Source organism: Diachasmimorpha longicaudata, chromosome 3 (assembly GCF_034640455.1).
Source record: "Diachasmimorpha longicaudata isolate KC_UGA_2023 chromosome 3, iyDiaLong2, whole genome shotgun sequence".
NCBI classification, from domain to species: domain Eukaryota; kingdom Metazoa; phylum Arthropoda; class Insecta; order Hymenoptera; family Braconidae; genus Diachasmimorpha; species Diachasmimorpha longicaudata.
In genome coordinates, this window is record NC_087227.1 from 12,181,258 (window position 1) to 12,194,847 (window position 13,590).

Sequence of the window (13,590 nt, forward strand, 5' to 3'; positions counted from 1 at the left end):
AGAATGACCATTCAAATACAATGGAGGAAGAATCAATGAGACTTGAAAAGACTGCCGCTCCTCTCACTCGGATAACCGGCATGTTAGCAGGAAGTGGCGCCCATATCCGCCGGCCATTCGACTCAACATAAACCGGGTACCGACAAAAGTTTGCTCTTCGGGGTCTGCAAGAGGATCTAGTCGTTTACATAGTTGACTGTTGCGACATCATTACAAGTTACGGCATTTATTTAAAATTGTAAATGATTGTTGTTATGAGAAATACCACTGCATTATCTCCTGTTATTCTGACTTATCATTGCAAATAAGACATTGAAAAATTACTCAACAATAATATTTTTATACTAATGAAAAATTCATGGGGTTACGCGAGTGCTGTTGATTGATACCACTGATGTTAGGTAAATTATATAGAGAAGACTGGGGCAAAATCAAACCCCTGGGATCTTACCCAAAGGATTGATAGCATTCCGATTGTGTATTATATCATTTCTTTTTTTTTTTTAAATTAAACACGAGTGAGAGAAAAACCGATTCCATTTGGCCCTCCTCTTCCCTACTTGCTGCTTTAAATGTCCATAAAGATACGAGAGAGTGTTACCATTTTTCTGAAAGCCTCCCCGATAATTCTTGCAATCTGATCAGCCCCTTATTTGTTCTCTCAGATTTTATTCATCTCTTTACGTGAAATTGAATCCGGTCAGGTGGAAAGTGGTTGAGGCTTATGAATGACCGCCCACTCGAGTCCCTACAGCTCGATCTTACAACTATTCCAAGATACATAATCAATTATTGCTGTCTGCAGAATAGCCCGGCAAAATACCAGTTCTCTCGGGCTCCTGATATTCTCACGTACTGCAAGGTTATTTATCAAATCATTGATTTCGATTCGCCCACTCAATGAGCTATTTCAAATTATCCGAGGATTAATACGTGAGGTAATCCTCGGAAAATAATTTTGAAAAAATTACCTCTCTCAAGGTTTCAGCGATAAATTTGAGATTCAGATGACGTTTCTCTTTCTCTCTAGACATTCTCACGGATAGGATAATTTATCGCCCATAGGCGAGCTTCATTGAAAGATCTCGTGCAGCGATCGATAAAATTGAAAAAAAAAAAAAAAACAGAGGGTAGGAGCGATTGGAGAGGGAGTTTCGAGGGAAAAAAAGGGGAATAAAACAGAAAAATCGTTTCTCACGCGAGAGAGTTGATCGTCGGTCGGTGTAATTAACGAAGAGATTCTGAAATCGCATGTGCACAGTTAGAAATCGAGATCATAGATACACCGAGATATATTCAATGTGATTTTGTATTTTCATTCAATTCAGTAAAATCGCTGAATCGATTTAATGTTAATTCTTTTTTTCATTTTCACTCGTTTCTTTGCTCACCATATTTTCCGCGACAACTGTTTTTCCACTGCAATGCGGAAGAGGCAAAGGAGGAGTTGATGTTGGACGTTACTTTGTTCTTTGATTTGTAGTCGGCAATGGTGGATAAATCTTCTTCGGTCAATGCGCACTGGAGAGAGGAGTCAAGACGATACTTATGGGGTGTGCACTGCATAGAACATGTTTATTAACGTTATTTCAACGGGTATTATTGCCGAGAGTGTAATAAAAACAGTGAAAAAGAAACTTGGAATTCGAAGAGACTCCAGAGGCCTATGATCATCTGTCAATGCGAAACATTTCAAAGGATAGAATTCCTTGAGCATTTTCATCAGCTCCTCGAGTAGTAAAATAAATTAGTTATGTTAATTCAATGCGGTTTTAAATAGATTTTCCGCTGGATTGATGATTTTTATTAATCGATCAGCGTGACCTCACGGCTGAGGATAGATGAAACAATTATTAATGTTATTGAATTGAGGACTAATTTTTTAACCAATTCATGCTCCGGCTGATTTAGTCAATGTTTTTGAGTGTATGTGGGTGTAGAATTATCATCGATAACAATGATGCCATTAATCGGCCCCCAGGAAGACGACCCACGCGACTGCAACATGCATCGAACGATCTGAAAAACGTGTTATGCATCGGAAAATACAGGGATTGTAACAGTTATGGCCTACGCAGGGAATCGAAAATTTTTACAAGCTCTGGAATTTTGTTTCATCCTTCGGCATAAATACAAATCGCTAATATGGAAAATTCAGTCGTAGTTGTCCTTCAATAAAATGCAAACCGTGCGGGTATTCTCCATTGAATGATGGACGTGCGGTTCTCTTCTTATGGTGCCTCAGCACCATTCCAAGATTGCAATTTGTACCGGTAGGTCCATTAGCGATTATATGCGAATTTTATCATGGGCCCTCCATCAATGCTCGATCAATCGATTGAACGATGATTTGATGTATCCTCTCTATCTTTTGTTTCTCGTATTTTCTCATCACATTTGATTTTTGAAAAAAGCCACGCACACACACGATTTGTCGTATCATCTCTGTGCCACCAGCAACATAATCGCACTTTCCAATTATATTCCCTGGTGGTCGTCATTATCTCAGTAGGTCTCTAATCGCAATTATCCAAACTGGAGATTATAACACTGATGGAGACGAAATATTTGCTAAAGGAGAGCGGTTTTTTTTTACTCTCGGGATGGGTATGTTTGCGCTCTCAGTGACGACGTTTGCATCTGTCTGAATAGTCATTGCCAGTTTTTCTCGGACGTAGACGTAGTTGGCGCACGATTTGAAATAATGCACGATTCTCAAACGAATGAGACAGAGTTATAGCGCGACACGTGTTGGTGTCTCACGGACGCACGAGTTGTACACGATCACGAACCAATGAGTAGTCAGATATCCTCATGAAGAATCTCTTTCAGTCCATATATATATATATATATAGATACGTCGTGAGTACTTGGGTTCGTGTCTCGGGGTGATCACGTTCCGCATTACGAATTTTATTTTTAGTTTCTAATGGTTCTTATTTTCCTCCGGAATCTAATCGAGCACCCCTTCTTCGATCTATCCAACATTGGTTTTGGGTCAGTTTATTTTATTATTCTCATAGCTCTAAGTCATTACGTCGGTTATTGGCGATGATTGTAGCCAAAATACTCCGATATTCCAATTCGTTCCAACTCACAGTCCCACGATTTTCAGGTCTTGGAAGAGGGAGATATCACTTAAAGGCTAACTTTACTCCACACTCCAATGAATTTCATACTCAAAAACATGTATAAATGAATACAATGTGTCCACAGCGTATTCATTGGAGCATTTTAAATCAATTATTACGAGCTATTTCAATGAAAACGCCAACTAACAATCATTCACACGATAACTATTTCATAAATTGATCTACTTAGTAGAATGATCTTAGTAGTAGATGAATTTTTAATCTAAACGATTCCACTGGCTAGGAAGAAAATCAAGGTGGAAAAATTCAACAAAATAATGAATTAAAATTCCGGTAAATTCCGTACGTTAGTTCTTTTACGAATTTGAAACGAACATTAAATTATCTGGGAGTAGTTAATAGCTCTCTTCTTTTTTTGTCGGTAATTATCCTAGTCACGAGAGGAGAACAATCAAGTCTCGTGAGAGTTTAACGTCAGATTTTAACAATTAATTTGGAGAAAGGCCCGGGTGGAGCCCTTGACGCTGAGAACTGAAAAAGGATATTGCGTTATCAATGTTTTTAGATGCTCGATTAACGGTCGTTTCTCCACCATGGTTTTTCCAATGGCATCTAGCAACAACGAACTTTACAATATAAAAATGAAAAGATGAAAGATCAGTTCAATCACTGGAATTAGAGACGAGAGGTGAAAGGATGATCGAACAGTCCAATCTCTGTGATGGGACAACAAATGGGTCTATTTCGTCCGCCATAATACCGCATCAGAGGAAGGTTTGAGGCCTGTAATGAAAGAGAAATTCCTTCTACGAGTGGCATCATTCCCTCGGTGATCCTCAATGAGATATATTGTTATTGGTAAAGCAACTTTTCCAAATTATCGGAGACTTCCGTTCTTTTGATTCGACCGCAAGCGAATGATAATTATTATCTTTCACTGACTTCTTTGAGGGAAAAGATCCATTCACTGCGGGGAGAAAGAAGACGATAAAGAATAAAATATAAAAAAAACATCAATAAAACGAACTAACCAAGTAAAATGCAAAAATTATTATTCAAAACGTAATCTACGAACGAATTAAAATTCGATGAGACGATTTACCAAATTCTTACTGAATATTTCTCTCCGTGTGCATTTGGCAGCGTTGGACAATTTAATTGTTCACTTAATAAAGAATGTATAAAAAAATACTAATTAAACATATGTTATATATTTTTTTTAAAATACAAGATACTGATCAGTGTCAGATCATTGTAAGACAATATTCTCGTGGTTGTAATGCAACACAAAAACGACCCCAATGAACCTACAATCTGAAGATAACGTTACACTTGTGTAAGTGAAAAAAAATGCCCCTCCACCTGTGGTTTTTGTATTAGTACAATCTTGCATATTTAAATGACCGTACAATTGAATTTTTGACATCCTCATATGACTTTAAGTCGAAGTTTAAGTAAGGGGACGTAAATGAGTAATGAAAAACATTACATTGATTTTTTTGATAGAGGAAAAGTGGCTCGAAAAACACCTATTTCGAAAATTTGTCCTATTTAATATAGAATTGAGGAAAAAAAAGATAATATGGCCGGCGATGGTGCGGGTTTTGATGACGTTGAATTCACATGGAATATCCCACTTAGATTCAATGATGTAGAATTGCGCAATGTAACGAGGGGTCTCTCTTCCATTAATCGTTGACTGCCTCCTCAATCACGTTTTCCGCGCATAAATTCTGTCTCTCTTTCTCGCCTGCCCCTCACCATCTGACAACATATCCGAAAGACACGAACTCTGAAAATCCACACATATACTACTCAATCAAGCGATTTTTTTCAACAACTCTGACTTTTAATTTCTTCCAATTCTACATTTATGCTCTGCGTTGGCGATGGCAACGTGCACACGTATTGCTTTTGAAGTAGTTGAGAAGTCTGAATATGAATATAACGTCGTCATGATTCCACGCTTGGTTGTGAAATCGTCCGCAGTGCAAAACACAGCACGTACATTAAACAATGGCGGATGCCGCGAATCCGCTGTCTATGTTGTACTGAATGTGTGTTAATGTCACGGGGAGGGGGGGGGGGAATTATATGAACCGTTTATGAATACGTCTGACCGTCCACGTCCTTTGCCGCTGGATCAGCCAACATCAATGCCTCAAAAGGAAAAAAAAATCTTTCCTCGTAAAGCAAAATCGAAGAATAAAGAAATTCACAACGCCTCGTCCCTCACTTTCACGGTTAACGTTAAAAAAAATCAGTTGTTCATCAATTGCGCCGTCGGAACATAAATATTGTAAGTAGTTTGCAGGGAGGAAAGAGAGGATCTCAGACTATATGCTTTCTTGAGCGAATGTGGCACGAGGACATGCGTTATTACCCGTTGTCTTTTGTCACAGAACATAGCGGCCGATTCACAAGTTGAGGCACCAACAATTTGTACACACAAATTGACAAAATAATAAATAAAAAAAGTGGCAAGGTGTGTCCGCAGAAAAAAATACAATCATAAAGTTCTTCCGAGAAATAATGGATTTCATGGCTAGGGGGCTGGCTTTGTGACTATGTAATGATATTTTTTTCCAACTCCAGGATATACGTGAGTATTTGATCATGGCTCTTGTGCATGAAGAAGTTTAAGTGTCGAGTGTGCGCCAGGTAATGAAGACGCAGCATCACGACGTGAATTTCCCAGAACCCCAAGTCTCAGAGTTTCTCTGTGCAACGACTAAAACTTGTATTACGTGCATCCTCTAGGCACTTTAAGATAATAATGAAAGCAAAAGGATAATATAAACGGCGAAGATGAAGATTCAATCGGCATTGATAAAGAGGAATCCGAAGAAGGGGGACGGGGGGAGCTGAGGGCCAATGATTTCTGATGTCTTCATCATTTTGTTTATTTTTTCCATTAGAAGCCCTTCGGATATTTCAATTTAGTCGGGCAAGAAAAAATATTGGGTTTCATATGCGCCGTGGGCCGAGCGGTTCATTAGAATTCCCCTTGTGGGAATTTATTTATTCTCTGGGGGAGAATATTAAAAAGATCTCTTGGTAATTTGAATGACATTTGGGACTTCTAAACTGGTAGAAAAGATTGAAAGAAATGAGAAAAATGATAAGAAACAATTAAATACCATTTACTAATTTCACATTTTTCTCAGATCGAAAATTTATAGATAGTTGATTGCTAATTGTAGAATAATCTCCTTGTACGAAAATTGAAGCAAAATCCAAGTTACCAGAGAAATTTACATAACTCCAGGTATGGTAATTTCCACTTTCTACTTCTCGTATTCATAAGTATGACAGATTTTATTACATTCACCAAAAATAAATATAATTCCTCCTGTGATTTTCGTTAAATACAGGAAGAAGAAAAGTAGGCTTCGTTCGGGTGTACATGAATACTCTTTTGTATGGAATCCCGAGCAGCGAGCAGTATATCTGGGTCGTCGTAGCGGTACAATGAGATACAACCGATGGAAATACTTGATTTTGTACTTGGAGTTGATTTGTTTTCTCTCTCTCTCTCTCTCTCTTGCTCTGTGTAGTTTGTCAACCGACTGACCGATTTAACGGTCATCACCATCACTGAAGACCTGACCGAATGATCTAAACCAACAATCCTTTTTAGTTAAAAAAATGTTCAAAGGATGACAAGTGCAAATTAAGATCTAAACTAATTAAGACTTGGAAATTAATGAGACTCCCATATCAGCCGATAAAATTTATTAACTCTGGCTGATTTCTGTAGCGATGAGAGCATATGTAGGATGATATAAAAAATTCAATGAAAAATTATATTGAGATTATCTTTCAATTTAAATGTAAGCGTTTTATATTTAAAACATAACGATGACTAATGGGATGTTAGAAAGGGCAATTGCATTTGATAGTAAGATGAACAATATTAACAGAATAAAACGAAAGTTATTAATAGATCAAGCGACTCTCCAGGTGATTACATTTCGATCATCGGGGGGACATAAGCTCATTGACTGAGACTGGGCCATCCATATTCTCATCATTTATTCTCATTGCAACTGCATGTCATGGGAATTAGATTTCCCCTTCGTTGGGTGGCCCAAAACATGAACTCAAAATGCAGTTACATAAATATTAAACGATCTCAGCACCAGTGACTCGCCAACAGTGTCTATAATTTTTGTTGAAAACACGTCAGCATGATTTAAGACCTCGTCCCCCCTCCTCCCCATCCACCCATCTTTTTCTGAATCACTCGACCTTGAAAGGGTCTGCCGACAATGGCAGGATGGGGAAGCATCTTCTCAACATCGTAAACGTCGACTACCCAATTTTGGTATCATCTCAGCCTTGAAATTTCTCGTGAGACCGAAATGCGTCCTTGTGCGTTCAAAAAATGCACGCCCAGAGGATCGAAGCCTCTTGTGAATTTGAAAATAAAAAATCCACAAAATAAAAAATCTCAGGCATGTTTAGAATAAAAAAAAGGGCGAAGTTATGGCGGCCCCTCAGAATAGAATCTTTTTTTGGGAGAATTGAGCAGAGGACACGCACAATGTAGCGGTACTTCTATTCAAATCAGGAAAAAAGTGAGAAATAATGCATTGACAAGTTTGATCAGAGTTTTTCTAGGAACGACTACCAAATCTTGAAATTTTTAGTCAAGCAATTAACACCACGAGTGTATGGGCCTTGAGGTAGTATTACAACGGTTAGATTAATGCACAAATGAAATTGTGACAAGGCAATTGCATTATTCAAAGTTCATTGAACGAGAAATAATAGCCGCTGTTGAATTGTCAATTCTGTGAATTTCCAATCAATTTAGCAGTGGGATTCTCTAAATAGCAGTACTATAACATACAATCTGACATCAACTCATTCCAGGGAATGGCAGTGCGGAATTTTCTGTCAAGTAGAAGATGAAAAATGAAATAAGTGCAAACTTTAAATGTGAAAAAATGAATTTTGCCCTGGAATCTTCTCTACATCTTGGCATGACAAAATACCGACATTAAAACAGCTAGAGTGCTCGATGACACCCAGTGCGGTCGACCTCGCCCGATTGCACAAACCACCGGTGCCTCTGCAAAAAAAAGCCTTCACAGCTCTGTGGTGTGGCTGCGAGGCTACTCTCGTTTTCTTAATCTATCGTCTAATCTTAGAAAATAAGAAGGAAAATCCAGAGACTTGGATTCCATCGAGTGAATTGCTATTAAAACTCGAGTCATCATTCGTTGTGTAACCGAATGGGTGACATTAGTCATTGGAATGAAAATATAATTCATTGACTAATTAACTGATGCATTAAGTCAATGATAAATTAGTGTTCAAGCGTTATAATGTCAACCGAGGTAATCCGAGACCTCAGACATTGCGTCTGTATTCTTGTGAGTACAGATCAATCGAGGTTATTAGCGCTGTTGACTGGATCAAGTTCGCTACTGGAGCTCCATATAATCGCCTTCATTGAATATATTTACATGCTTAATCGTCCACAGCCGTGCAATTTCCAAGATTTTCTCACGATCCACTGGCACTTAACCTAAGCGCTGGCCAACGCAATTCATAAAACATGCGGATACACTGTTAGAAAATTACGACGAAAATTTCAAATACAAAATTATGAAATTTTTTAGCTCTCACTCATTCCCACAAAGTTTCTGTGCATTTTTAAATTCAAAAATCATTTGCATTCTGGTGTATTCAATGGAATTGCTATTTTTTTATTTAAAGGTAGAAACATTTGCAATGTTCTAATTCTCTTTATTTTTGTTTAATTCCAGGTAAGCGGCAAGGTTGAGCTGGACTTTGACGTGGATTATTCAAGGATTAAGTTCATGGTGCAGATGAATTTCACTCATCTACTTAACGGTATCAATATCTATTGCATAAGACAGACGTACATTGGTGATTGATTTTTCGATTTCAAGTCATGTAAAATTTTTAGCTGAAATTTCAAGCAATTCCATAATTGAGAATACCGTCTATGAATATTAGTAAAAATTTTCTCACTCACTGCTACTCTAGTGAACATTACTGATCAACTATAGAAGTGCATGTGGGTTTCCCGTGGTGTTTTGTATTTTCTCAATTGACTACCATGTCAAGAGCATGCCAAGAGCAGCCTTTACTACTACGTCGTACCAAGAGTGGCCTTTACCACTCCGTCCTACCAATAGTGTCCTTTACCACTTCGTCGTACCAAGAGTGGACTTTACCACTAGGTCGTACCAAGAGTGTCCTTTGCCACTGGACATATTTTCAGACCGCAATGCAATGATCGTGTCCTATCTCAGTAATAACCTAGATATTATGCAATAATCGTTACTTGCTGACTATCAGCATCGGCTCGGACTCTGTACTATTCATTTTTTTTTCTACATCGATTAATTTCAGGCATTCCACTTACTTTTTTTTCTATTCCCGTATCATCATTGAGATTTCTCGAATGTAAATTACGTAAATTACTCTCACCGGGAAATCGCACAGAGAAAAGAAAAGGTTCACTCCATCTAAAGTGATCCCCTAGATACTAATAAAACCTTCAGACTTGAGAATTACTATGGTGAATGTAGAGCAATAAAACCCTGAACTTGGAGCCAACAGACAGAGCGCTTACGGCTATCATTCTAGGGCTCTACCACAGTGCAAAAGTTGCCTCGAGCATTACACGCTTGTCCAACGCTATTTGCTCGATTTTTATTATGTGTACACCTTCTCCCCATCGATATCCTGGCGCGCTAAAGACAGCACCGAAGACAGGCGTATTATCCACATAATTTAGTGGAATAAAAATACCGAAATGTCTGTCAATTAATTATTAGATTTCGCACAAACAGGCATTCACTTTGATTTTATTTTTATGCGCTTTTCAAACTGGTCGATTGATTGAGAGATCGATCAATTTTTTGTCAATCATTGCCTGAGTAGATGCGGAGGGAGGGGAATAACTTGAACTCCGCGAAGCACAAAGAAGAGTGAAGGCCGAGAGTTTTAAAAAATCAATCATGAAACAACAATTACAATCCGACCGCTTAATTAATTCCGCCTCTTCGTCACACACACGCCCCCCCCCCCCCCCCATCACAATTCCTGATGGTCTATTTTAAGATAAATACACGCCTTATGATACAGCTTCGAGTCGATGATTTTTTCTGCGAGGATGACACAGAGTACTGAGGGAACAAAAAATGATCGGGATCGCGAGTGCGCAGCGGTCGAGAACCCGTCCTTGATTCCCAAAGAGGTACTTTAATGGTGAAATTGCATTAGTCATTACCCAGCGCTGAAGGGTATGCGGTTGAATTGGAATAAATGGCAAGGAATAGTCGTGTGCGAGAAATATTTTTTTTTTTAGAAAAATTCTCATGCCAGCAGTGAGAATTTAATACGGGCAAGAGTGTATTTTTTCCTGTATGTCCGTGAAAATTTCATATAAATTTTTGTTATAAATTTCAAGATTTTTCATATACTTTAGTCTCGTTTTATTAAATTTGTTGATTTTGGAAGTACATTAAATGGGAAACTGCCCTCAAGACTTTACTTTTTCATAAAAATGACAATTTTATATTTGGTTGAGGGATGCACCAGAGAATTTGCTGGACGTTTTAAATTTCTAGAGAAAACGATTCCCCTTGTTCCATAAGTTTTCCTCAATATTTCTCTTTATGGGGTATAAGAAATCTCGCCCAATTTGTTGAGAGAAAACAGATAGACGTGTCACATCTTGTGGAATTTTCCCTAGATTACTTTAACCCATCCGAAATAATGGCCATTAATAATTCCAAGAGTAAATTAAACTGGCGTTTATCTGATTAAATCCTTATTCTGAGAGTCGAGTGGTGCTCAATACAAGAAAATAATCGGCGTGTGCGCTACCTATGAGGCACATAAATTCGTTGTGACTGTGAAAAGTAACTCGTGCATTCCGATGTTTCGTAAAACATACCTCTCTCTTCCATTCACATAAACTGACAATTTATTAAATCAACGTCTAAGAAACTAATAACGGAGATGATTTCAATTCCGGCTATTGAAGAGATATCGCTGCATGGGTTAGGACCGTATGATATAAATAATTCATTACATTATTTGCGAGCCGCATGGGGTAACGTGGAATACCGCAATGGAGACCAAATTAATATGATGTGATACTGTGTGGAATTCAATGTAATGATTCTACTAATGCTACGACAAATTAATATTACGCATAGTAATTTATTTGAAGGGGGATAGGAAAAATGGTTGCGATTGCAAGGCTGTGACCGTGGCGCGCCCACAGAGAACATTATGAAATCATAAAGATCGCGAGAGTCGCGGTAATCTATGCAGTCTCACGTTGTGCACCAGGTGACGTGTTTTTTCATCGATTTACAATCTCCTTAACATTATTTTATTGTCCTTCCGCTAGCGACATTTTCCCAGGAAATGTGAATCAATTGACAAGTGGAATTGATTCACTTAACGGGCTTTTCAACGCGCCGCTTTCACTGGGCAGCCCTGAGTTATGACGTGCATGAAGTTATTTCCTCTGAGTGATTTTAATGGTCAGTATTTATATGAGCCTATAAATTTTATTGTCTAAACAGGGAGATATGGGAGACCCAGCCAAAAGAAACTTCTTTTTCCTTTTTCAATGGGAATAAGAAATTCAGTGATTTTTTGCAGCTAATATTAAGAGATATCACCCAAGTGGGAAAATAAATAATTTCAATTATATAAAAGGGTGTTTCATCGGGAGTTATTGAAAATTTTAAATGGCATAGGGAAATCAGTTCCTTGAAACATGATAAAAATGAGGAAAATTTCAGTAACTATTGTTTTTTTATACTCTAAATATATTTATTGCAGAGTATTTAATTAGTAGTTTCAGAATAGTCAATCATTCGGGTGAAATCTCAGTTTTTACTGAGAGCACATTGTCTGTAAAAATAATGAAAATTCCATCTAGTTACCGTAATCAAAATTCTCATTATTATTGTTTTATTTTGTTGTAATGCACTGGATATTAAGGCTCTTGTACTGGAGATATTTTACGATTAGTCTCGGTAGATTTTCCCACATTTTATTGCGCCCCAGGGATCTCGCTTCGAGGTTGCCCCAGACAATGCCCAATCATCCGTCCACATTAGACCGATCAGCAAATTATTATTGATCGAAGGGGTGATTTTAACATTTGGTTATACCCGAAGTAGCTGTGGCTGTAGTAACTGAATCCTCTGATGAAACTCATCGTCGTTACAAAATTTCTCAAATCATGGAGATGGAGGAGAGATAGAGCATTGTTATTAAAATTCCTCTGGATTATTATTGATGTCGATAATTGACAAGTTTTTAAATATAATGATTGGTGGCTGTAAGAAATTGTAATTTTCGACATGGTAAACAAAAACTGTTAGGATTTTTTGTTTTACTTTAAGTAACAAAACAGTTGGCTTTGTAGCTTTCTGCATTTTGCCTGAAAAAGTGTTTTTTTTTTACCCGTGCTTGAACATTAAATAACAATCGTGATCCTCGGTGAGGTGTTACCGGTATCATACGCAGGAAGGCCTGTTTTTCGATTTGAATTGCTGGCTGTAATCTGTACAATTGCATTTTCCCTTTTCCTCTCTCTCTTTAGAATTCCAATGGCGATCTGAACCCATTTCACTCGCATAACTCAGTGAAATTAATATACAACTGTTGACATTTGAAAAATTCAACTCATACCATGCAGTGCATCTCTCCACGTATAAAATAGAATAATATCCTTGAAAAAGGACAATAAATTATGGCGGTTTTAATTGGATACTAACGAGCTTCTGGAATCAGAATAGATTCAAATGGCCTTTATCAACATCACCGTCGTTTAACTGCAATTAAAGTAATCCATACTTTAACTATTTTTGAGTCACAAAGTACATAACCGGATTCTTCTCTAATTGCAGCCACTTGAATAACAATAAATTAATTTTTGCAATGAAAATCAATTGTTCCTTCTATCATGTATGTATATTTAATTGCTTATTTAATTTGATTAAATTGAAGAATATTCTACCAGCGCATCCGACTTCCCGACTGAAGAGTGAATATTGAATGCTCATAGAATAAACATTTTTCACAATGGAATATTTATGCTAATGTGGCAGTACAATCTACCCACTGTCAAATTTTTTTCTCGTAACTTGAGTGGTGTTGGTGCCGACACATGTTATTCTATTTCAACGCCTGCTTCGGCATACGTTGTACTTCATTGTCCTGTGCAGACACACGTAATATCACCAAAGTGCAAATTGCCAGACATTGGTGGCTGTGTCTCAGCGGTTGGTTTACAACCGCAGACGGAGATGAGAGGAGGCCCAGCCGAATGCTGAAGCCCCTGGAGAGTGGAGGAGTGGATAAACCGCTCTTCACCAGCTAAACTTTTGTGTTTTTTCCTCTCACCCCCGTGTCTCGGAGATTTTTAAACCGCACAATGACGGCAACATGGCGCGAATGCTGAGGTTGATTGGAATGGATTCGAGTG

The 13,590-nt window shown here is 37.9% G+C and overlaps 1 protein-coding gene and 1 long non-coding RNA gene across 3 annotated transcripts in view; one reads left to right on the plus strand and one right to left on the minus strand.

Moving 5' to 3' along the window:
- LOC135160874 (uncharacterized) overlaps positions 1–13,590 on the plus strand; it is a 64,054-nt gene that overhangs the window by 13,356 nt on the left and 37,108 nt on the right. The gene's annotated exons all lie outside the window — the stretch shown is intronic.
- LOC135160878 (uncharacterized) overlaps positions 4,798–13,590 on the minus strand; it is a 64,378-nt gene continuing 55,585 nt past the window's right edge. The window contains exon 4 of the long non-coding RNA XR_010298646.1: positions 4,798–4,856. This is a non-coding gene — a long non-coding RNA (uncharacterized LOC135160878). The remainder of the gene's footprint in view (positions 4,857–13,590) is intronic.